Below are 26,107 nucleotides of genomic sequence, written 5' to 3'. Positions count from 1 at the left end.
TATAATTGCCTTTGGAATGTGCTCACTAATCTTAGTCTCCTAGCTACTTAATGGTTTTGATTGGCTGGAGAACACTTTTATCTGGGTTAATTTACTATTCATAGTACAACGATGGAGTATTCATTTTGCTACCCAGATTACAGCGGTAAATGGAGTTATATATCATCCACAGGAAAGCTACATGGGAGGTTAGTGTTAAAACGCCTTTCAGGCATCTTAAAGTAGAAAACAACATTCCTGCCCAAACTTTGTCACACGCCGCATTTCCTGCCCGAACTTGAAGCTGTCCATGGCCCTTCTGTGAATGCATGTGCTTCTCAACGGCCGGGAAGTACTTGCCCTGACCCCTTAGAGCGACTCTCTCTGATTCCAGCAGGTGTGGGATCACAGGGAAAGCATGTCCCGAAGGAGGCAAAGACGGGAGCAGCCAGAACTCCTGGGAATGTCCAGGTTTTCTTCAACATATTCCAAATGCCCTTGGAATTTCCTGCAACCCTTGCTCAGAACCTGATCCCCTGCCTACCAGGCTGTCCAGAGTCTGGACCCCCATCCCAGTCCAAAATCTCTTTCCTACCTTCCTGACTTCTGATGTGTAGGCTCTATCTAGGGATTCCATTCTGCCAGCACTTAAGACCTGTCCTGGTCGTATCTAAATGTCACTTTCCCCCCAAACCCCAAAGGACTTGGGCCTCCTGCCTGTGCTCTGAAATCAGAATCCTCTACCTAAATTTCTTTAGAAGAATGGAGACAGACGGTGTGCATAATTTAACCGGTTGAAACCAGCTTTCTCCAATCCCCACCGGAACTCCTAATACTTACACTGGAGGCCACACCATGAAATTATGACCCCCTTCTGCCTGTCCGCTATATCAATGTCTGGACCCAGGAACCCTGCCTCATCCTGGCCCTGGAAGGCTATCTGCTTGATGTTGTGAAGCTAAACAGGAATGGGGAGAGGTCTACTTGCCGAGGTAAACAGAGGCTGGGCATCCAGGAGGGACCTAGACACACTTCTACGGACTGTTCTCCAACATAGAGAGTCAGTCACTCATTCCTGGGGACCTCAGCAAACCGCGAGAGGTACGGCTGATATGGGCTGGGGAGCCAAGAGTAAATGGGATGGGAGCTGAGAGCCTCGCACATCTGAGAAGATGACCCCAGGCCTAAGGTGTCTTCTGTGCAATGGGAACAAACTCTCTTCCAGGACAAGGTGGCAGTGGAGCTGAAAACAGCGTTTGCTTTCCCCAGAGATAGGCTCTGCAAACAACCACTTGTGTTCCTTATCAGTGCCTAGAAGCCAGAGTTCTCTAGGAGTTAAAGACTGAGCTGGTGCATGAGGATAGGTACGTACATCAAGCACATTGTAGCACTGCTGCCTGGCCAGTAAAACCCCCCACCCCCAAAAACAAAAAGAACTAGAAACTAAGTGGATGTTCGTCACTGGGGCAAAGGTTGCTAAGTTATTATATAGCCACAGAGCAACGAGTGTGCAACAATTTTTGTAAAGGGTCTTGACTTGGAGAGACTCCTAAATGAATACGCTGTCCAGCCCATCCCTCAAAGAAATGGTGGAGAGAAGTGGAAAGAAATAGTAAGTCGAAGGATTTGAATAAAAACGTCGAGTCACCATTTGCCACGGGTTAGACCAGGCCAACAGGGACTCACGAGACTTTTACTTCCTTCGTGTTATTTTTGTGTGCTCTTATGACTTTTAAGTGATCAACACAAATTATTTATGAACAGAGGACAGCCACTGAGGGTGTGGGAGTAAACACAAGACGTATCTAACAAGAGGGCAGAGAGGAGCCCGTGGACGGGGTCATACGCCCCTCAAGCTGGGCCCCCAGAGCTGTGTTGTAGACACAGGTGTATAACCTGCCTGTGGGGGGCTAGGGGGTGGGGGACTCTTCCAGAGTGAGGCTCTCCAGAATTCTGAATATTCAAGAGATAGAGATAAAGGGCCGGAGGCCCATCACGAGAATACAGAATGTTCCCTGACTGCAGAATGACCATTTTCCCATCCAACCTCTTGCCCTGAGCCGTCAGCCTCTCTACCAATGATCTGGGTATTTGGGGGACCTAACATCTTGCACAAACTGAAGTACGGTCTTCATTTTGCAAACGAGAAAGCCCGATTCCCTTCGGGATAGCAATCCGAAGCAAACAGAAACATCTATTTGAATAATGAGCTCTGTTGTTGGCATGTTCAGGAGGCAGGAGGAGCTGGTGATCAGATACGGACATCCCGGACCCTGGCTTGGCCGCCGCAGGCAGTATGGGAGGGCAGTGGGTGGGGGTGGGGGGTGTTGATTGGCATCTGGGAAGCCTGCACACATCTCCCCGAGACCTTCCAAGGTCCCACGCCATCTCGGTGCCAAGATTAGCTCACCGTGGTGAGAATGATGGTGATTTCTTGATTTTCGAGAAACCACCACCTCAGACCCTACTTGTCCGAGGTCCCCTAAGCCAGCCCTCCCACCTCGGGGGAGCGATTATGGGTCTGAAGATGCATCTCAGTGGATGTTAACTGAGACAAATGTTCAGCTCTGTGCATTTTCCAATTTTAATCGAAGGAAAGTAACTAATTACCTCGGAGAAGCAGCCATTATACACTGGCTGCAGGCTGACCTTTAGCAGGAGATGCCTTAGGGCTTGTGGGGGCAGTCGATATGTTAACCAGTCATTAAAGCTCGAGATTTCCAAGGGGAGCAGAACGTCTCCAACCCAGGATGGGCCCCAGCACTGGCTGCAGCTGGAGGGGAAGAAGAAGCCTGTCATATTCCCGGAGAAATTGATCGGATGCAGTGTTGATAGGTAATGACGTACAGCATCTCCTGGGGCCCCCATACCCGGGGGAAGCACGAAGCGTGTCTGTGCCCTGCAGGCAGAGTGGCATGTCAGCTCATTTGCACATCGGCCTTCGTTGGCCCAAATCAGACAGGTGTGGGGGTATATGGAGAACAAGGCACAGCGTAAACAGATGTCTCTGGCACTTGGAGAGGCTGGGATACTGCGCTTGTGTGCAATACTGTACGCGCACATACATTTGTGACGCAGGTGAAGGGCCAGACTCCTGCCGGGCCCATAAAACACAAGTGAACTCACACAGCCTGGAAACACACCCCCAGGCCAAAATACAGAGTCACTTCTAACACTCATGAGACCAGTATTGCCTAAAATGATTTCCAAAGCAGAATTGCATGATCGCAGCAAAGGACAGAATTAACAACAATAAAAACCGGGGACTGAACATCAGCAGAGCTCATGTGTCCCCTTGAGTGATGTGACCCCTCAAAGGGGGTGACAATGGGTGGGGAATGAAGCAGAGCATTGCCCGGGCCTGGCTGGTTTGGCAACGGGCGACAAGTTCAAAGGGCACTCTTGCCTGGACATGGGATCTATCCAGTGACCAGAGCCACCCACCCCATAGTCAGCAACTCCAAGGGAGGGTCCCCAGGCTTGGCGCTTTCTTCTGAATGAGGTGAAATATTTCCCCCTCCTCCACACAGGTAGTGCAGGCCAGACCTTGCATGAGAATCACCTGCTTCTGAACCAAACCAACCAATCAGAATCACCAGAACCCCTCCCCTCCCCCCAGGTCCCTGATCACGTGGCCCAAATCAACCAATTAGAATCGTGGGAACCCCTTTCCCCTCTCCTTTAGAGAAGTGATTATATTTTTCTCTCCCTCTTTGCTGTCTGGACAAAAGCCAGTCTCCTTTAGCAGAGAGGGAGAGGCACAGGGTAGGGGGAGTGGAGGGGGTAGATATAAACCCTTATCCGAGGGAGGAACCACACAGGAGCCAGGTACCACACAGGAGCCACAGCCCCTCAGGCCAGCTCCATCTGTAACTGCTGGGGCCGCTGCTCTGTTTTCTGGAGCCGGATGCCCCTGATCCCTGAGCGACAGGACTGGGTCTGTCTCTTACATCCAAACTGACCCCACGATGCTGAAAGAAAGTGGAATGTCGTCAGGTTTGTCCTCATCGCTCGCCTGTGCTGGGCAAACCCTATCCAGGAGTTTTAATCCAGCTTCTCTTTTCTTTTCTTTTCTTTTCTTTTCTTTTCTTTTCTTTTCTTTTCTTTTCTTTTCTTTTCTTTTCTTTTCTTTTCTCTTCTCTTCTCTTCTCTTCTCTTCTCTTCTCTTCTCTTCTCTTCTCTTCTCTTCTCTTCTTTTCTTTTCTTTTCTTTCCCAAGCTTTCCCAAGAGAAGTTCTACCATGATGTGGATTCTCAAGTACCAGGAGTTCATGTGCTCTCATTTTTCTCACCGACCGTTTACTGAGAAAGGCTGTGTATGCCACCCCGAACCTCACCCTGCTAGGGACAGGCAGGTTCCTCATCCCCGTCACACCAGAGGGGAAGCAGGCTGGCCCGAGCTGTTGCAGCAATCGGTGTCGTTCCTGGTCACGATGCAGAAACGGTGGTGTCTGCTCTGGCCACTGTCCTGGCCAGATCGGCACCAGCAGGTGTGGCCCCTGCACACAGTGGCCAGCGATGGGAGTCAAGCTCCTGTATCTGACATAACGTTATCTCCCCCAAATTAAATCTGTGCATAGCATGCTTGCCCTGGTTGCAAAACTGTTTCTACAACGTGCGATTGAATCATGTCTTCCCCTTACAAAATCAAGAGCAGGCTTTCTCTTTCATCAGTAACTAACACTTGTGACCTGAAGCGGTGCACAGTGCTTGGTTAGCTAACTGATGAGGAAATGAACAATAGTAATATCTGACCTTTAAAGGGCATCGGATGCGTCATAAAAAACATTCAGCAAGAAAATACAGCACAAAACTGTCTGCCTACAACTTCACCCCTTTGTCTGTCTTTCACTGTCTCCTTCATTTGAAATGCAAAACAAAACAAAATGTTTTCTTCGGTGTGGAAATCTGCCAACAATCTTCCAGATCGGATGTGTTCCGCTGCCTAGGGACAGGCCGGTCGGGGAGACGGGGGCCCGAGGGGTGTGGGTTCCAGGCCCGATGCTGCAGGACTCAGGGACTGTGGTGTATATGTTCCCGGCACAACTGTGGGTTCCTACCCTGTATGGTGATGAGGACCCGGGTGCTTGTGGCCGAGCAGCGTCATTTGCAGAGTGAAATGAGGCCGTGCAGAGTCTGGCCCCCTGAAAACATGGAAGCCATGTGAGCTCCGTGACATTCAGACCCCAAACACCCATGGGAGGGCCCGGGACTCCCAGCTGGAGAGCCAGAGCCCAATCCGTGCCTCTCAGGCCATGGGCTTGGGAAGCAGCTGGGGATCATATGACAATGCAGATTTTGAATCAGAGGCCAGGGCTGGACCACAGTGGGATTTCTCATGGCTCCCAGGTAAGGCGGGAGCTGCCCGGCCGCTGGCCAGACTGGGAGCAGCTAGGCTGGAGACAAGTTGGAGCAGGCCCTCGTCCGTCTCAGGGACACAGGCTGGGCTGCACGGTCCTTGCCCTGGAGCTGAGCTGGGGACGCCATGTGCGAGTGAGCCTCAAACACACTGCCTTCCCCCGCCCTCCCTGCAGTGCACCTCCCACTACTTGCTGTCCCATTTCAGTTCCCTTACTTCCCCTCTGCTCCTCACCTCCCAGTCCTCCTCAGGTCTGGGGGCCTCTACACTGCCAGCACCAGTGAAGCTCTGCAGAAGGTTCTGAATGGCACAAATGTAGGCTCAGGTGGTAACGTTCACCATGACCCCAGATCCCCACGTCCCCAGGTGACTGTTCTCACTCGGATGCCACCACACCATCTGGATCCAAGGTCACAGATGCGACTTCTCAGGGTCACTCTGGTGTGACTCCTGGGGCCCCGGGTGTGCAGCGAGAAACGTGGGACTAGGGTCTCCTAAATGTGGGGACCACCACTGACCCAGCCACTGCCCCACAGTGCACGCTGTCCAGTTCCAGCCACACCATCTCCCCACTCCCCTGCCCCCCCACCCCGCCACCAGCAGGGCCGGCCAGAAATGCCAAGCAAGGAGGGGACCTGGATCACGCCCCCGCCAGGGATGAGTGGGCATCAGGGGCTGTGCACCCCTGCCCCCTTGCCCCTGGGGGAGTTCGGAGGTGTTTCACAAGGATCCCCAAGTCTGGTAACAAACACACCCTTCGTTGGCCCCTGCCCAACCCCTATGATTCTTCTAGCATCTCCTTGTAAGTGAACTCTTGGACCCAAGTCCTTGTCTGAAGGCTTGCGCCTGAAGGCCCCAATCACAGAGCCCCTGGGGCACCTGTCAGCCCCCGAGCTGCAGTGACGCTGTGTCCTGGGTCCCCCACTGGTAGGTGCTTCTTTCTGGCAAAGGATCTAAGAGAAGCGCCTTCGGGCGCCTGCTTCTGGCTCATGGAGTCCTCATGTCTCCCAGGGGTGGGGGGTTTCCCTGTAGGCTGATGCAGTCTTCGGGCCCCAGAGCAGCGTGCCGAGATGCAGACAAGAGGAGAGTTTGCATGTCTGCACATCCCCTAATTTCCTCACCAGGGACATGCTGCCCAAACCAATAAACCCATTTGCTCCTTCAACGTGTTGTCACATACGCGGGGCTGGCTGCGGGTTTCAGAGGAAGTGTGTTAAGTCCACGTTTGCAGAGCATGAAAGGGATGTGGAGGCTCCGTGGCAATCAATTTTTTGTAAATAATACACACGTGCAGCCTCATCATGTATTCAAAGAAGCAGTCAAGTGGTCGGGGAGAATGATCATTTATTCTGTTGGATTTCTTCAGAATGAATTCTGGGACAGATCAAACAAAAAGGTTGTAAAATAGGAATTATAGGTAACGAATGCCTGCTTGTTGCCAGGGAATCTGAGCACCTCGTGCATAATTAAAGCAGGTGAGGTCAGGGGAAGCTCGAGGTGACTTTGCGAGCAATCCCTCTGCATTCGTTTATGGGGCAGTGGTGACGTCGGTTTACAGTATAAGGCTTCATCATTTGAAGTGAGTGGAATTCGAAAGCATCTTATTAATGTGTTGTGACGAGCACATCGTCAGCACAGGACAGCCGACGGGTGGCTGCGGTCTTCGTGTTTGGATTCCCTGAAGTTTTTCTTCTCTGCCCTCTTCCAGCTCAGGCAGATGGGGCTGGCCTGTCTTCTAAGGTCACCCCTCCCCTGGGGGCAATGACAGAAACTTGCCAGTGTTTGAATGGCATCTGTCTCGTCAGCAGGCAGGGTAAGGACGAGGCGAGAGAGAGCTGGAGGTTCGCGATGCCTCTTGGATGAACGGTTGGTTCTAAACTACCAGGTAAGTCAGACCCTTCAGCCTCTCACCGTCACATTCCCTACAGGAGCAAACTGTCACGGAGACGTAGGTCTAGGTGCATGTCAGTAACGGGCGAGAGTCCAGGCACGTCTGGCATTCAGACTAAGCTGGGTCCAAATTTAAAAAAAAAAAAATGTTTTTAATGTTTATGTGTTTTTGAGAAACAGAGAACAAGTGGGGGGAGGGGCAGAGAGAGCGAGACACAGATCCGAAACAGGCTCCAGGCTCCGAGCTGTCAGCACAGAGCCTGACACAGGGCTCGAACGCACGAACCGTGAGATTGTGACCTGAGGTGAAGTCAGTTGCTTAACCGACTGAGTCCCCCAGGCGCCCCTGGGTCCAAATCTTGATCCCACACTCTTCGTGCTGTGTGTCTTGGACAGTTCCTGAACCTCTCTGACCTCTGCCTTCACTTACAAAATGGAGCTAATAGGTCGGTGGGAGGAATTAGTTAGAAGGTGGGGGAAGGACTTAGCACTCTGAAGGCACATAAAGAAAACCCTTACCGAAAAGAAGGTCTCCCTGCAATTCTTGTCATCGTCTGGCCAGGTGCCTCCCAAAGCACTAGGTCCTTCCTGGGTGCCCTGCACTCTGCTCACCACAGAAACACCAATTCAGTTAAAGTGCCTGTAACATGGGAAGCCTGCATGGCAAAGTCAGGTAAGCGTCCGACTCTTGATTTCGGTTCAGGTCATGATCTGTCAGTTTGTGGGTTCGAGCCCCACATCGGGTTCTGTGCTGACAGCGTGGAGTCTGCCTGGGATTCTCTCTTCTTCTCTCGCTGCCCGTCCCCTGCTCATACTCGCATGTGCAGGCTCCCCCCAGCCTCTAACCCAAACCTAACTAAATAAACACAAAAATAAATAGCCCATAACACTGAAGAAGCCGCTGAGCACTGACACAATTCCCATCCCACGGCCTTCCAAACTCGGCCGTGCCTGTGGCCGGAGTTGCCACGTCAGGCTCCCCGGCCTCCAGCACTTCTGCCCATGCTGAGCTGGCGCAGTCGCAGGACAGCCTGTCAGGAGAGCAGCAGGAGGGCTGTGCAGGTGGGGATGCTCTGCCACTGAAGACCTGGGACCCTCACTCATACAGGAGGAGCCCAGGGTTCCACGCCCAGGGTGGTCTGGGCCGTGCAGAGGCACCAGAAGCGGTGGTGGGCGGTGCATGGCATCTGGCCCATGAAAAGCCTCCATCACGCAGCCTCCCTGAGGCCTCCAGGGAATGCAGTGGCCTCTGTGCTCCCACTCTGCTGCCTTGCTGGGGTGAACAGGGGTGCTAGGCCCTTCTCCTGGCAGGACGGGGAGAATGACACCATGCCTGGGTGGCTCCTGCTCCGGGAGCATGAGAAACTTCCACCCAAGAGCCTCCGAAGTCAACAACGACTGAGTAGGCCACCTTGGGATCACCTGGATCCCAGATACGTAGTATGAACAGCTAGCTCTCAGCTTCCAGGGACTCTCTTGCCTGTGAATAAAGAGACCCCCACTCCAATGGCAGCCATACAGAGGGAGTCACTGGGCCCATCTTCCTGCACGTCTGGCTTTGGAGCACCCTTCACCTGTCCCCTGGGCTGGCCTCCACCAGCAAGTGGCTGCAGCATGTCGCTGCCCTGACACACAGCAGAATCCCAAAGCCGAGGCTGGGTGTGAATGCTTGTGGCAGAACCCAGGAGGCCTCATGTCTCCAGGACCCACAGTGCACACGTGCAGGCATGTGCCTGGCCCCCCAGGTGCAGCTGGCGCCCCTGGAGCCACGTGGACCGCCAGGCGGAGGGGCGGACACGGGGGGAGACTCTGCAGGGAGAGAGAGAAGGGGAGGTGAACGTGGGACAGGTGGTCAGCAGTGCCCAACGGCCCCTTTTCACACTCGGCTGTCGGAGTCTGTGTTTGGATTGCGGGTGGTTCAAAGCGAGTGCCTGCTTTCCCTCCACTAAGTCATTTGAAATTAAGTCCACAAAGTGAGTATCAATCTTTGACTTCATCGTGACAGGCTGTCCGTAAATTTAAGGCGTAAACGTGATGGTGATTTCTTTTTGTTGTTGTTGTTCTCATATATATTTTGCTACCCCCTCACAGAAGCATAAAGGATTCTCTATGTACTGGCCCCAGAAGAGCCTTTTTTTCCAAGAGAGATAGAACATCTTGAGGCACCCAGGATTTCCGGTCCCTAAGAAAAACCCACCCCAGCATCCTCACAGCACATCAGAGACAGCCAGCCGTGCTCGTGGCCGTGACTCTCAGCCACATGTTGAAAAAGAGCAACAGTGAAGTGCCACACAGAACTGTGGGGACACTCGTAACCTGTCGCCCAGCAAACCACAACGACCTGCCACTATCACTCATCACAGCTTCCTCTTACTTGCTGAACTTGTATTAAAGCTCCTAAGAGCCATGGTCTGGGAACAAGAGACAGAGAGATGGGCCAGGTTTAGGAGTTCCCTAGAACTACTTATAGGGGTCACTGCTTCCTTGAGAGGAGTATTGGCTTTTCAGGAGAAACTCAGACAAATGTTCAGAGAGAGGGAAAACAGGAAACACCGAGGGCAGAGGGTGAGGCTTTGTGCCACACAGGCGGTGTCAGTGACACATCTGTAGCCTGATTCCATGTCCAGTAAAGTGAGTCCCTACCGCTGCTGGCCCCCTCTTTGCAGAAACAGTGTCAGGACCCTGGCCATTCTTTTCTTAAGGTTTGTATTTATTTTTGAGAGACAGAAAGCATGAGCACACGTGAGCACATGTGAGCAGGGAGGGGGCAGAGAGAGAGGGAGAGAGAAAAACTCAAGCGGGATCCATGTGCTGTCAGCACAGAGCCCAATGGGGGTCTCCACCCCACGAAGCTGAGACCATGACCTGAGCCAAAGTCAGATGCTTAACTGGCGGAACCACCCAGGTGCCCCGACCCTGGCCACGTGGTTAAGGGAAGCAGATAACACTCTTTAGTGATGTTGTTAGCTTGTCACCTAACAGGACACTCTGCAGACCCAAGGTCCCCAAAGCTGGGGTCTGAAAGAGCAAGGGGTCTCCTCACAATCCCGCATCCTGCTCAGCACCAAAGCGGCATTCCAAATCGTGGGCGTGCCCACCCTCTGGCTCCACTCCCCACCTCCTCCGGGTGGCCACCTTCACGGGCTCCTTCCTGCCTGTCCGGCCAGAGAGGCCCTCTCCTGCCCCAGTGTGCATCCGCTAGACCTACGTCCTCCTGTGAGGTCACAGTTGAGCCGTATTTGTCCACTAACCGGCCCAGCATCAGCCCCAAGTTTTGGACCAATACATGTTTTTAGAATCCTGTCTTCCTTACGCCCATACCTATCAGCGCAATTCCACGCTTTCAAAATGCATTTTCAGCTCAAGTCTTTCTTGCTGTTAGTAAATCCCTTCCCACCCCCACCTTGTGAACTTGAATTTGCGTTTACATTCTAGCAAGGTGCAATGTAATCCATTTCACAGACTGAGTTCCACCAAATTTGAACCCTGGGTCAGTTTCCACCATTTGGTGGGATCACACATCCTCATAAAAACCACTGTAGGTTTCAGCAAATCACAGACGGTGTGCCCACTGGGAGGGGCTGGGGATGGAAGGAATGTCACACAGTTTCCATAAATAAGACCACTGGGGAGACTGGGGGGCTCAGTCAGTTGAGCATCTGACTTTGGCTCAGATCATGATCTTGCTTTCGTGGGTTCGAGCCCCACATTGGGCTCTGTGCTGACAGTTCAGAGCCTGGAGGCTGCTTCGGCTTGTCTCCCTCCCTCTCTGCTCCTCCCCTGATCAAGCTCTGTCTTTCTCTCTCAAAATAAATAACGATTGGAGAAAAATTAAGAAAAAATATCTTTGGTGTCGTCTTGCCCATGTTTTGGCCCCGCTCCCCATTACCACGGCGAATTGAAAGTCTTTGGAAAGGGTGGGCACTGATGTCATGCAGTTTTGTTTCTTTCCTGGAGAAGCATCACATCAGGCACACTGTGGGGTGCTCCCTGAGTCTGCAGCAGAGGGTCACGTTTTGGTTTGTGGGGGGATGAGTGTATTGTACATCCCACAGATGTGTAAGAAGACTATTGGTAACAGGTGCATTTTCTCCTACATATGTTGAAATCGATGGGCCCCACATCTGTACATGGGGCTCGAGGGCACCAGCCAGGAAGATTCATTGACGAGGGGACCATGCTTGGGTTCTCAGGGAGTTCTGAGGTGGAATCAACCCACAGAGGACCATCTTATTCTACAGGTTAATATTCATCAAATAGAAGCACCCAGCTCTATCTGGACCAAAAATGATGGGTCTTGATTTTTTTTTTTTTTTGCATCTTTCTTGCTATGAGAAAAGGCAATTAGTTTCAATCTGGGAAACACCCCAGGGTGACGATTTTAGGTGCCTTCAACCACCAAGCTCACCTTCCTCCCCATTGTTTCCAAAATGGGGCAGGATTAAGCAGAGTGCTCCCCGGTGGCTCAATGCCAGCCCCTGTGTCCTCCCTCTGGGTTGGATACCGCCTTTGCACTAACCAGCAGACCTCCCTGGCTTCGCTCTGATAGGTACACGACATCTGTCAGGGCAGGGGCCCTCCCGTGTAAGGATCTTAGCCACAACAGGCATGGAGGTGTGTGGACACGGACCTTCGTGGTGTGGGCACTATGATCCGGGATCATGTGTTACATCCATAGCCACTGCTGTTTCCAGACAGAAAGATGATATTGCCCAGGGCTGGTAAAGCTTCAAAGGCATGATTGGATGTAAATTTCCTCGAAACATCCATATCCTCTGAATGATAGCACCACTAATGTTGCCTTAAAAAAAAAAAAAAAAAAAAAAAGACGTTCCGAATGCAATGTTCCCAGATTAAAATATAGTATCTATCTTTCTTCACAGGATAGTTTATCTCAAAAAAAAAAAAAAATCTCCAGGCTGCATTTTGGGAAGCAGACTCAATGGCAGGCCACAAAATGTATCTCTTAGGAGAAAGATGATGAAAATAAAAATAGAAGTTGTCGCCATCAGCACAGAGGAGGAGGGCTTCACAGAAGTGCGGCCGTCACCAGCTTTGAAGTCTGGGCTCCTCCAGGCACCCTGGATGGCTCTCGCACTGCGCGGCTGCACTTGGCAGACAGAACTGCACCCCAACAAACATGCCTTGACTCTCCACCACGCTCACCTCGCGCCAGGCACTTTGCCGAGTGCCTCATTGCCCATACCTAACGCAGATATGACCGGCAGCGTGAAGCGCGCGGGATCGAGAATAGAAACGGCAACGCTGCCTTAAGTGGAGGCACAAAGCAGCCGGAGACCACTGTGTCTCTGTCTCTGCTGTGCGGTCTGCAGATCTTTGTGAGGAATGATGCTTTTAATCTTCAAAGCCTCTATGGCATGCACACCACGACTGTCCCCATTCTGCATATAAGAAGCTGAAGCACAGGAAAGTTGAGAAACTTGTCTGAGGTCACACAGTGGCAGACAGAAACAGGGTTGAGATATTGGGCCAGTGCTCTTCTCACTCTGCTAGCATGTCTGGCAGACCCGCACAAGGGTATGAGTGCACACCCAACACACACACACACACACACACACACGGCAACAATTTGCATCTCCAAGGCCCAGGTCTGGTAACATCTTTCCCCCTGTGGTTTCTAATCAATCCCTGAATCTTCTTTTAAACGGTGTTGCCAAAGCCAGTGGGGACCACCTGACACTGCTCTAAAAATCTGATGAAAAAATTAAGGATGCTTTCCCCCCTAAATGCACACACCAGCTGGCTTGGAATCCCATATCCAGGACTACACGGACCCCGTAATGCTGAGCTGTGAGGCCCCAGCTAAGAACTTCTACCCTAAAGGACGCCCTTGTCCGACCTCTCTGGTAAAGGTGTGAAGCCTTTATTGGTTTGATTTAGCTTGCCTTGTGCCAGTTCATCTTAAATGACCCCGAGATCCACCATGGCGAAATTCTATTGATTGCTATGAGATTTGTTCTGTTTTCATCCTGATTCATATTCAAAACTGAATTAAGTTCTGTGGAAAAACACCCATCAAATGCTTCTCAAGGAGTAGAAAGCCATTACTATGGCCCTGAGATTCCACCCTACTATTTTTCTCGACTCCCCCCACCCCAGCCCACTCAGCTGGAGAAGGGAACATTAACTAATTGGATAATCAGCATGCAAATGAAGGAGACCAGGATTCAAGCAGCCAGCAGGGCTGAGTCTGCACTGGACCCAGGCCTGGGGCAGGACTCCGGTGACCTCACAACTCCCAGAATCTGAGGGAGCAGGGAGATCACTCCACCTCTCCACCTATGGCTTAAATTGCCAACTTGAGAAATTGCACTCCTGGGTGCGTTACATCCAGATGAGACGTCTGATGTGCTCACAAGCCCTGAAGGTGAACGCACGCCCCATGCTGCGTGCCTTCCAGAGAGAATAAAGGTGATGACTGCCCGTGGCGGCGGGAGGAAGTGGGTGCAAGCCTAACTCACCCCTGATGCACCGCCAACCACTCTGGGAGCAAATTCCTGCTTGGCTTCTGTTCAAGAGCTGAGCTGCTCTCTCCCTTTTTTTAATCTCTATTTTTTCATTTTTTAATTTATCATCACTGTGTGATCGCTGCCTTACTGCTAAATTTGTAGTGAGGTGCTGCAGACTTGTGCCCTGTGTCTGAACGGCTTTGTCCCGGCACCCCCCACCACCCCCACCCCCCGCCCCCTGCTCGCCCCGAGCCCAGAGAGGAGCCTGGCTGTGCATCCCCGAGAGGTCCCGCAGCAGCTCACGTTCTCTCCCCTGAACAGACACAGTGCATTCACCGTCTGAGGATCTGCCTTCCCTATTCTCAAATAAGAAATGAACAGTGGTTGAAATTCAGCTTTGAATCTCTCTGCTTCGAGTCAGCTGAGCCACTTCAAAAGGCTGTGAGTGCAAAGGAGGTGTGCGATTGGGGGGAAGCTTTGCAACGTTTCAGACTTTGAACTGAAACACTTCTCCAGCAGGCATCATTAGCCCCCCTCTCCCCACGCCACCAGCCAAGGCACCCCTTAGCCATGGGGGAGCAGGGAACAGGAGGACTGGGGGAAGGTCCCCTGTCCCTAAAGCACCACCCCTCTAAGATTCCTAATGAGGACACCCTTGGGGCTCAGGCTGAGGCTGTGAGAAGGAGCCTGGCTTCCTAAAGGGGGAGCATGTGCCGGCGAGGCGCCACGGTGTGAAAGTCCCCGGAGACAGGCACCTCCCTGGGAAGGCAGGGCATCGTCCATGTCCCAGGTGTAGAAGGGGCATCAGGCCACAGCCAGAGGGGCCCGTGCCTCCCTAGCCTACGGTCTCCCTCTGTCCTCTGCCACCAGCAGGCCACAAGCTGTGCCTCTACACCCACCCAGACCCACTCAACCCTGCAGAGGGACAGAGGAATGTGACCCAAGTCTGAAACTTTACATGAAGAGACCAAACATGCTAAACTAAATTCAGTAAGTCCTTGGTGTGTGAGCCTAATTCGTTCCAGAAACACACTTGGAATCCACAGCACTCATAGATCAAGGTGAATTTCAAGAACCATGGGCTCAGTTGTGATCATGGAACGTTCATTGCCACCTACGACTCGTATGGCAAGACATCGCTCGTTTATCAAGCTAAAATTTATGACAAGTGTTTGCTCGTCTTGCAGAAGACTCACAGCACAAGTCACTTGCAATCCAAGGTTTTACCGGATGTAAATTATTTCTTCAGACCGAGCTCACTGGGCTGGGCTGAAGGTTCCCCCCACTTGCTACATGGCAAATGGGGGACCCCCGAGGACACTGGAGCAGCCGCTTGCAAAAACAGAGCAACCACATGGTTTGTGCACATCTGAGTGAGGTGTGAGACAGTCTGAGACCCAACACCCACACACCGGCCAGGAGCAGGGCTAGTGGGGACCCCCTCACCGGGAGGGCACATGCTGGTGGGCATCTGTCCCGGCATGCATGGCTACGCTTGTGTCCCTGGTAGCAGTGGAGACAGGGGGCACGGGGGGGGGGTTGTAGGGTACTTCTCCCCTCTGCCTACTGGGACTTGAGCTTTCTTGGTGCACAATGCACTCTCCCAAATGGAATAGAAAAAGGGAAAAAAGAAACTCATTGAAATCTACATGTGTAGGAAGAATATGTTCATCTTGGCTTTTAGGTTATAGTTAAATTGTAGTAACTTGTAGTAATGTGTGTCTCCCCAGAGTTCCTAGACTGGAGCCCTAATCCCAAATGTCACTGTGTTTGAAGGTAGAGCCTTCAAGGAGGTAATCAAGGTTAGATGAGGTCATGAGGGTGGGGTTCTAATCCAACAAGACTGTGCCAAGAGCACAAGCACCAAGCACAGAACATGGGCTCTGGGAGGACACCGGGAGCTGATGGGAAGCCACAAGCCAGGAAGGGACTTTCACAGAGACCTACTCTGCAGGCACCTTGACCTTGGACTTCCAGCCTCCAAAACCTTGAGATACAGATTCCCTTTTTCTGAGTGTCCCGTCTGTGGTATTTGGTTCTGGCATTCAGAACCGAGACAACGGGCTTTCCTGAAACTTTCTTCTACTCTGTTCTCAAATGAGTTAGAAGCTTCCTTTGCTGCTTGGTATTCGCCATCACCCTGAAGGAGCACCCCACCTCAAGGTGGAGCCCCCAAATACATTTGTTAGTTTTGTGGCAGAAACGCCACCTGCTCTAGACGGAAGAGAGGCAGGGGACAGAACAGGAAGACAGAATGGTGGACCCAGAGGCTGGGGGTTTGGCATTTTGACTGCAAATGAACAATCGATGAGCTTGCTAAGTACATGCACGTAACAGCCAATCAGCACCAAACGTTTCTGGAAGAAATGTCTACACCCTTCTGCAGAGTGGAGGGGCTGAATGGGGACCAAGGTTAGGGACTTCCTGCACGTGTAGGCTATAAGTCATGGAAAGAAAGCTGATTTATACACACACGCACACACACACACACACACACACACACACATATATGTACATATATTTGGATATATATATGTTATACATATATATATATATATAGACACACACACACACATATATATATATATATATATATATATATATATATATATATATATATATATATACTTATATATGTATATATATATAATATTATATGTATATGTATTTATTATATATATTATATATAATATTATATTTATATATTTATTATATATATAATATACATTAATAAGAGACCTTAAAACCCCAAAACAACATTTTCATCTTTTGTATCTGAGCAACCAGGAAGCTGAGTGTGCATGTGGGTGCCCACGTGTGTACGTGCACACGCACACACGCGCGCGCACACACACACCCACACACACACACACTAACTTGTTATTGTGAAACAACAAACCCCACCAGGGCTCCAGGTGGAGGAGGAGGGGTTGCTCGGTCACATTTGTAAGGAAGCAGCTGTCGTTTTCACCGGGCTGTGGTTTCCCCAGACTGTGGGCACTGTGCCCACCCACCCCAGTCTCCAGCTCAGTGCCAACAAGGAGACTGCAGGGAGCCTTCCGATTTCCAACCTGCAAAGGCCAACACCAGTGAGGGTGAGGAGGATAAGTGGGGTCAGACCCCGAGGGAGAAGAAAACTAGGCATCTGGGAGGTAAATGGATCAGGATAAGCTTCACCTCTGAGAACTTTACACCAAGAGCAGTTACGGGGAATAAGAGAAAAGAGCTTCCCAGGGAATTCCAGCAGGGCCAGAAGCAGCCATGTGCTAAAGTAAGTTTGTCTTCAGGGGCCACCGGGCCTGGCTGCTGGGGAGATGGGGAGGGATGCGCGGGGAGCTCAAATGGAAAGAGAGGGCGCTTTCTGTCTTCTCACTATCTTTAGTTAGTTTGCAAAGAATGTATCGATACCACCACTTTTCACAGCACAGGTTTGAAGGAGTCAATGTTACTGCTGCATCACACAGCCATGGTTGGGGTCCTGTCTCCTCTGCTTCTGTTCAACTCAGGGCAAGCATCTGGGCCTCTGTGAGCCTGAGTCTCAGCTGTCAAACAGGCACAATAATGACACAACACTGGCCTCCTAGGGCTGCTTTGAAGATGAAAGGGACAGTGCCCATTATGGCCACTATAGCACATGGCCTCATAGGCTGTGAGTGCTAATCGGGTGTTAGCCCTTGGTACTGACACCCTTTGCATGGATTTCCTTGCCTCTTATGTTAGCTTTGGCTTCAAGTTTGCTAAACGGTGTCTCTTTGCTCTGGGGAAGTGTTTGGTCTGAAGCCCAGGCAACGAACGAAGAGCCCTCTGTCACCTAGGCTGTCAGGGGACATGTCACTGCCTCTCAGAGCCGAATCCTGCCAGCCCTGCCATGCACTTCTCCAGGGTCCCCGGCACACAGGTCTTCTACGAGGCCAGCTGTCGACACACACTGTAGAACATTCACTCAGCTCTCAGAAAGGCCTCCTGAGTGGGCTTCTCGGCAAGGGCTCCACTCTGTAAATTCCGGAGCAGATGGAGAGAGCCCTCATCCTTCAGCCAAGGGTTGGAGGCCATGGAGGCAAACTCATCTGATGGTGTGACTCAGAGACTCGCTCATCCACAAGCACGCTGGGTGCAGAAGCAGTCTCTTGGCTGCTTCCAGCCCTGGGCCCATCTGCTACTCCCTGGCCAGGTTCCCGACCGTGAGGGTGGAGGTGCCAAGCCAAGGGCAGCAAGTGTCCCCAGCCAACCCAAAGCCCTCTTCCCCCTAACTTTCTCTGTGGTGACCACAATGCGGTAAGCATGTGCACCTCTCCTTGTGCCTCATCACACGTCTGGACTTCCGGGAGACCCTCTCTTGCAAAGAAGAAAGATTGAAGGCTGGGTCTTGTGGTCACCAAGAGAGCATTCGAGCGCCCAGAGCTGTAAAATACTGAGCTCGATTCCAAGAAGTTATCTGTACCTTTGCCAGATGTGAATGGACTGTTGCCTGGACAATCGTTTCCTTTTGTAAGAAGGGGAGAGCCTTCTGGAATCCTGGAATTCAATCTCTACAAGGAGCCTCAGACCCGGAGAAGGTCCAGTCTCTAAGTTGGCAAAAGACATCATTCAGGACCCCGGGCAGTCACAGGGCTTCCTGCAGCAGCGCTGTTTTACATTTTCCATCTGGCGGCCCAGCAAGTAAAGGGATGAAGGGGAAAATTCTGGAGCAGACATCTGAGGCACGTGCACACACTCTCTCTCTCTCTCTCTCTCTCAGATACGTATATATCTGCATTTTCTCTCTCTGTCTCTCTCACTTCCCACCATGTGCCCATGTGGCAGGCAAGTGCCTCATGCTCCTGCTGAAGTTGAATGGGAGCAAGTGTCTAGAGGGCAGGAAGCATAACTCAGCATTAGCTCCAGGAAGGATTGCGTTTTATAAAAATTCCACCTTCCCTGTCTTTCACCAGCTTCTTAGAACGTGCAGGAGAGAGAGGAATCTCCCAGAAGTTTCCAGGGCACAAAGCTATGAGGAGTACATTCACTATGAATTTGTTAATTGCATCAGAGATCAAGGCCAGCAAGACAAATTGCATCAGTGTTAGAATACTCCCGACAGCATCCCCTAGGCTCTGCTGTTTGCTCAACTAGACACAGACGTGGGCTGAATGGTCTGGCCTGACCTTGCTGACTGACCTAGCCCTCTGCTGACACCATCCATCTGTGCTGCTCTGTTGGGAAAAAAGGCTCTCGAACCAGCAGTGGAAAGTTTCTGTGGGTGGTGATGCTTCCACCGGGCGTCCAGAGGTGCTGGTGGGAGACATCCAAGAGCAAAGAGAAGACTTTGTGAGTTCAAGCTGTGGTGATTTGGCGTGACCCAGGATCATTGCACCCCAATCACTCAGTGTCATTTCCTTCCTTCTGGTTAACCTTACCTGGCTCTGATGTGTTTATAAGATGCTCTTTGTTGAGTGTCTGTGGTCTGGTAAGGGAAAGAGGGGACACGGTGTCCCCACAGACAGATGGATGCTTGAACTAGAAGCCTTTTTCTGGCAAAGGTAAACCTCTCCCTGAACAAGGAGATTCGTGAAAGAAAAAAAGGGGGGAGCCAGGATCACTGAGGTTCTAGACCATGCCCCTCCCTGCAAAGGGTGAGCACTGTAAGTCTTTTCTAAGTCCTACCTTGGGGAGGCCTCACCTGCCAGTGGCTCTCCTGTTGTTACCTTTGACAGCTGCATAAGAAGCAAAGGCCCTTGGCCAGGCACTCAGAAGAAGGCCTTTTTAAGACAGTGATCTGGACTTAGGGCTTTTGATCTTACAGCACAGACTTACCTACTCATTCTGGAAAGCTCATCAAATTTTTCAAGGCATACTGGGCCATACTAGAAATTCCTCTGTAGCCAGCACAAGCCATGAGAACACATTTTATAAATCTGTGAATGACCTTACAATGTCTTCCCTTGGAAAGAAGCCGAAAGGATCACTGAAATAAGCGTCCAGGCTTTGTACTGGCCTTGATTTGAAGTAAGACCACTGGGAATTCACACCAAATGAAGCTTCTCTGACTGTTCACAAGCAAGACTTGCTTCTAGATTTAATTTCCAAAGGAAGGAAATGCATCCTGAAGACACACTTGTTAGTGGAGAACTAAGATTATATAGGTGGTGGTCTTGAAACAGTATTCTTCATCCCCTGCCTCCAATGACATGCAAATCTAAATTCAGGTGGATAATAGAGCGAAATGGAAGGGGGATGTCATATAAGCCTAGGAATAAAATACAAAGAAATATTAAAAACTAATACTAATTACTGGGGAGGGCAAGCCTTGCTAAATTAAGTCATAAAGTACAGAAACAAGGAAGGAAAGAAAGACGTGTTTGGTTACATGAGATTCTTAAATTTCTCTATACTATGCACATAGTTTGATGGCAAAAGATGTGGAAATAAACTGAAACATACACAACAGAAAAATAATTGGTGCCTGAGATAGAAAATTTTCTATAACTCAATAAGAAAAATCCTTTGAACACAATAGAAAAAAAATAGTCTAGGAACGATTCTTCATAAAACCAATCTAACTTGGACTGAAAACTTCAGCTTAAGACCAGGCAAGGTGGCCTCCTGTACCCTCTACCAAGCCCAACTAAGCCAATGGGGAGTGATATCGAGAAGCCACCCTATTGTGGAAAATGCCTTGGTGACAGCGAGAGTGCAGCACTTTAATTGGAAAGCCTCCGTCCCATGAGGGACACCCCAGGAAACACATACAACTGCTTCGATAATCCTCCAACATCCAGAGTATGTGTCACATGCCGTGTAGACCTCAAGGAACGCAGTTATTTCTACCTTGATGTGACTCATTTGGGTTTAAAGACATCATCAGAGAAAATCCTGAAGTCTCTGACACTGATGGGCAGTTGAAATGAAAGCGTCAATGGAGCGCCTGGGTGGCTCATTCGGTTAAGCGGCCGACTTCGCTCAGGTCATGATCTCGCGATCCATGAGTTCAAGCCCCGCGTCGGGCTCTGTGCTGACAGCTCAGAGCCTGGAGCCTATTTCAGATTCTGTGTCTCGCTCTCTCTGACCCTCCCCCATTCACGCTCTGTCTCTCTCTGTCTCAAAAATAAATAAACATTAAAAAAAATTAAAAAAAAAAAAGCGTCAAGAATGACTTCTCCTGCCTGGCCCCCGTGCCTCCAGAAACACAAAGGGAGGCTCAGCACAGCAAGACCGAATGACTGGATGTTCTCGTTCCGTGAACTGTGGGGAAGAGAAAGTGCTGCTTGACTCTGAGAGACACATTCACCTCAACCCGTTCTCTACTTAGTCTCTTCTCTGTCAAGGCATTATCCATTTTGCATGATGGAACTGTCATCAACAGATTCAATAGAACCTATTTTGTGGTCTCCATATCTATTTTTCAGGGACACAAAACCATTCAGGATAGACTTTTGATGCCTTGGGCACTATTTCACACCTGGCTCGTTCCCCACTCCTACCACCCATCCACTATTTCCATCTTTTAGATTCCTGAATGGCAAATCCAAAGCCCCTGCAATACCCAAATCCAGCTGGAAATGAAAAATTAACACTGTTTTCAAAATTTCGAATGGTTTTTGTGTGCCATGTGCTTAAGGCTTGCAGCTATAAAGCTTGGGAAAGAAATAACTTGGACACAACAATGTCTATAGTGTATTCCGACTCTAAAATGTTAGGATCTATCCAACAATAGAAATTGGCTAAATAAAGTATGTTACAACCATAAGATGGAATGCTATCTGGCCATTTAATGTGATGCGGGAGAACATGAAATGACAATAGGAAAATGCTCATGATATAGCAAGAGGGAAAGCAGATTATAACAGCCTATGTACTGCATAATAACAGTTTTGTTAAAAATGCAAATAACAACCATGAGTGTGTGAACACACCCCTATGCCCATGACAAAAAAGCCTGGAAGGATTGACATTAAAAACTCACTGTGGCTACTTGTTAGTAGTGGGAACATGGGTATGTTTTATTTTTCCCATAGTGCTTCTGTGTGGCTGAAACCTTACTAGTAAACAAATACTGTTTTTCTAATCAGAAAAAAAAATAAGCATTTAAAATATAAAATTGCCAAGATGCATAATAAAAAAATAATTTCATTGCTTTGGAGAAACTGGCCATTATAGCTCAGCTTTTTACTGTGGTAAAATACACAAAACATAAAGTGTATCTTTTTAACCACTTGAGGGTGTACAACACAGTGGCAGTGAAGTACTTCCACACCCTTGTGCAGCCACCACCACCATGTAGCTCCAGAACATTTTCATCACTCCAAGAGGAAATCCCGTACACATTGAGTTCCCACCCCACTATACACCTGTCCCCTAAAATCTACAAATCTGCTTTCTGTATATGGATTTGCTTATTCTGTATGTTTAATGTAAGTGGAATAACAAAATATGTGGCCTCTGTGTCTTTGCTCACTTAACACAAAGTTTTCAAGATTCATCTGTGTTATAGCATGTATCTGTACGCCATCCCCTTTTATACCAGAATGCTATTCCGTTGTATGGCTATACTACTCTTTATTTATCTGTTCATCCCTTGATGGGCATTTGAGTTGTTTCCGCCTTTTTGCTACTGTATTAAGTACTGCAACACACATTCGCATAAAAGTTTTTGGTTGAACACCTGTTTTCGATTATTTTGGATATATACCTAGGAGTGGAAATGCTGGGTCATGTGGCAGTTCTAGGTTTAACCTACTGAGGATCATCCAAAGTGTCCTACAGAGTGGCTCCATCACTTGAAATTCTGATCAGCAATGCACAGTGTTCTAATTTCTCCACATTCTCACAAACACTTATTTCCTATGGATTATGATTATGATTCTACATACCCTAGTGGGTGTGAAGTGGCATTATCTCATTGTGGTTTTATCTGCATTCCTCAAATGACTGTTCATGTTGATATCCCATGCATTAATTGGGCTTTTAGTCTTTTTGTTGTTGAATTGTAAGTGTTCTTTATATATACTGGATACTAGACCCTTTTCAGATATGTCATTTGTAAATTCTTCCTCATTCTGTGCGTTCTTTTTTTCATTCTGAATAGTGTCCTTTGATGCAGGAAAGAGTTTTGAGATGAACAAGTATAAGTCCTCCAACTTTGTTCTTCTATTTCAAGATAGAGTTGACTATTCTATGTGCCTTGAATTTTCTTACAAATGTATGTCCAGCTTTATTACTTTTACAAAAAGCCATTGAGATTTTGATAGCTATTAAAAGGAATCCATAGATTGTTTGGGGGAGTCCTACAATCTCAACACTATTGTCTTCTATCACATGAACACAGGGTGTCTTTATATTCAGATGCCTGCATTTTTTCAGCAATATTTTGTAGTTTTCATTGTACAAGACTTGTACCTCCTCAAATTATTCCTAAGTACCTAATTCTTTTTGATACTGTTGTAAATGGAATTGATTTCTTAATTTCTGTTTCAGACAGTTCATTACAGAAATACAACTGATTATATCCTCTATAAATAGAGACAACTTTCCTTTTTCCTTTCCAATGTTGGTGTCTGTTTATTTCTTTTTCTTGCCTAATTGCTCTGGCTAGGACTTCGCGTACAATGCTGAAAAGATGGTGAAAGTGTGAATTCTTGTTTCATTCAGGTGTGGTATTAGCTGTGGATTTTACATAAATGTTGTTCATTACATCGGGGAAGTTCCCTTTATTCCTTGTTTAGTTTAGTTTTTGTTTGTTTTTACCTTGAAAGGGCACTAGATTTTACCAGATGCTTGTTTTTTTTTAATCTGCATTTATTGAAATGATTATGTGATTTCTTTTCTTTCTTCATTCTATCAATGTGAGGTATTACACTGATTGGTTTTGGTATGTTGAACTACTCTTGCATTCTTGGAGTGAATCCCACTTGCTCATGGTACATATTGCTACTATTGCTACTTGCTTTGGTTTGCTAATGTATTGTTGAGGATTTTTGTGTTTTATTCATGGGCACATTAGTTATTATTATTTTTTTTTATGTCTTTCGCTGACTTTGGTATCAGGGTAATGCTGGCCCTATAGAATAAGTTAGGAAGTCTTCCTTTCTCTTCCATGTTTTGGAAGAGGTTGAGAAAGTTGGTACTGATTGCTTAGAGGTCTGTTAGAGTTCATTGGTAGTCACGTGGTCCTGGGCATTTTTTGTGTTCTTGTTTGTTTGTAGGTTTTTGGTTAATGATTCAACTAGTTCAGCTTTTAAAAGAACCGTATTAAAACATAAATTGAAGATTTTCCTTCAATGACCAATTCAGTCACTTTTAACTTTGGCCCTGATGTGAAGCCCATGTGATTTTGCAATTTGGATGAAGAACTTCTTCTTTTAACCAAAGAAATTGCTTCCAAGTTTATGCATATTCCCATTGGCAACTAGTTCATAAAATCTTGGAAATGTAGGTTTCCTCTGACTTTTCATTGCACATCCAAGCCCTCTTGTATCTGTGGACCCGTTTTAGGGTTAACGGCTTACTTACGACAAAAGAGACAAATAAAATATGAATAGCTTATAATGTCAAAGTATGGAAGGTAAGTGACTAAAAATGTAATTCCAACTTTTAGACGTTAGCAGCTATCAGAAGGCCAAAGTCACACTGTAAACATCACTCCATTCATTCATTACAGAATATAGTATTTATTCTATGGAATACCATGAGTGCTCCACTTAAATGCCTGTGCTGTTCATAACCCCATGTGAAGATTATATGCCCCTGGTGTCTGGGGTCCTTTCCACCCATCAGGTTTCTTACCCATAAGAGCGCTCTTCATGGGGATGATCTATTAAAATGCCTTTCGGCTTTGCTCACGTTTATTGTTGCTGTTGTTTTGTCATTGCAGTTGTTTGGTTGCAGTGATTTTTACCCGTCCATCCCATGTACTTCCTGACTTCAGAAAATTCTTTCTGAGTCGAATTGTTGGGTTCACACTTTTTTTAGTCCAAATATAACAATTCTGAAAATATATCTTATACCTGTGGCTACCATGGAATTTATGGGAAATTCAGTTTCATTACAGAAGCCGGACTTCCTACGAAACTAACCATTCACCTAGACACCTAGACAGTTGCTCAGAGAGAAGATATACTTTGCACAAAAACAAAATGCAACTGAAGACACAATTCCCAAATAGGCAAATGAGCTAGTTCATGTGGAGACTCATGGGTGAAAGAAGTGAGCTCCCAAAAGTCTGCTTCCTAGACGTGGGGGTCACGGCCAAACCAAACTTTCCCACACTCCGTGTATTTCTCTGTAAGATGGATATGACACTAGTTCCTATCATGTTGGGTTGTTGCGAGGATTGAGTGAGAGAAACCAGCTAAATCCGTTAGCACTATCTGTGGCAGTTAGTGAGTAGCCAATACACGCTAACTCGTTAGAAGTAGCATCAGAACAAACAGAATCAAGAACATTAATGTTCTGCATTTTTCTGCGTATCAGATCCTCCGCAAATGTAAGCCAGTTACCTCTAGTGCCTTCGTGCTGAGCTTCTCGGGCAACGTACTCACTTTCATTCATTCATTCATTCATTCATTCATTCATTCATTCATTCATTCAACAAATGTCCAGAAAATAAATATCTGTTGGTGCTAGCCCAAGTACTGATGACGGAATAGAACCAGGTCTCTGACCTAATTGTTTGCAGCAGGGGTCAGCAAACTTATTCTCCTACTGGCCAGAGAGTAATATTTCAGGATTTTTGAGCCATACACCTCTGATGGAAGAGGCATTCATTTCAGCCTTCATACTGCAAGAGCAGCCATGTGTCAAAATGAATGGGCATGGCCGTGTGCCAATACAACTTTGTTTACAAAAACAGGCAGTGAGCAGCATTTGGCTTGAAGTAGACGATTTAGAGATTTTCAGTATAGAGTGTAACAAAGGGAATCGTTAAATAAATACAGTCAAGTATGAGAAATACTCCGATGGTCTCAAAGAAGGCCAAGGAAGTCTTCCCAGAAGAAGCAATACTTAATCGAGTACCAAATGGATGCACAGAACACAGTCAGTCAAGGAGGGAGAGAACAGCATTGTAGGCAGATGCATGGTGTGCGCAGGGCTGTGAGAAGAAAGAGAAGTCAAGAGACCAAGACGCAGAAACAGAGACGGTTGGACAGGGTTGATATCAGAGGGGCACCTCAAACTGAACAAGGCTTGAGTGCTGGGGCCTTTGGGATGAAGCTATAGAGGGGTGAGGACCGAGTTGTGAAGGCTTCTGGCACTGGGACTTGTCACCCCTCACCACCTGGCACACATCTCTGATGAGAGCCGCATAGGGCTGGCATCTCTCCATCTGCAGCCATTCCCGGGGCCAGGCACCTTCCTGACAGACCCCAGTAAACAACTGTGTATAACACCCCAACTTCTGAGTATCCCGAACATGCCAGTGAAATCTCAAAAGA

Source organism: Panthera onca, chromosome Y (genome assembly GCF_046562875.1).
Source record: "Panthera onca isolate mPanOnc1 chromosome Y, mPanOnc1 haplotype 2, whole genome shotgun sequence".
Classification (NCBI taxonomy): Eukaryota; Metazoa; Chordata; class Mammalia; order Carnivora; family Felidae; genus Panthera; species Panthera onca.
Note: the sequence above shows the minus strand (reverse complement) of the source record.